The sequence below is a fragment of the Buceros rhinoceros genome, unplaced genomic scaffold, assembly GCF_000710305.1.
Source record: "Buceros rhinoceros silvestris isolate BGI_N320 unplaced genomic scaffold, ASM71030v1 scaffold41158, whole genome shotgun sequence".
NCBI classification, from domain to species: domain Eukaryota; kingdom Metazoa; phylum Chordata; class Aves; order Bucerotiformes; family Bucerotidae; genus Buceros; species Buceros rhinoceros.
Window position 1 is genome coordinate 3,219 of NW_010429312.1, and position 388 is coordinate 3,606.

Below are 388 nucleotides of genomic sequence, written 5' to 3' on the forward strand. Positions count from 1 at the left end.
GTGGTGGGCCCTGGGCTGATCCATTATTGCTGCTCCCGTCCCCCAGTGCCCTGCCTTGCATCCTGGCATCCTGCCCCATCATCTCTCAGTGTCCTGCCCCATATCTGGTCATCGTGCCCCATCCCACAGCATCCTGCCCTGTCCCTTAGTATCCCATCCTATTTTCCAGCATCTTCCCCATTCCCTAGCATCCCACCCTATCCCACCCTGCCTGCTCCTCATCTCCCCATCTCTCCGCATCCTGCCTGGCCCAGTCATTCTCCAGGCTCTCAGCACCCTCTTGTGCTGCCCGTGTCCCACGCTGCTTTGCTGGTCCCTGCCTGCCATACCTTTCCACCTCCAGGCTCTCCATCAAACCTCACCCATGCCCATGCCCCAGCCTGGTGTA

At 60.3% G+C, this 388-nt stretch overlaps 1 protein-coding gene across 1 annotated transcript in view; it reads right to left on the reverse strand.

The window, feature by feature from the left end:
- INHA (inhibin, alpha) overlaps positions 1-388 on the reverse strand; it is a gene marked incomplete at its 5' end in the record, with an annotated part of 2,138 nt that overhangs the window by 1,112 nt on the left and 638 nt on the right. The window lies entirely within an intron of this gene.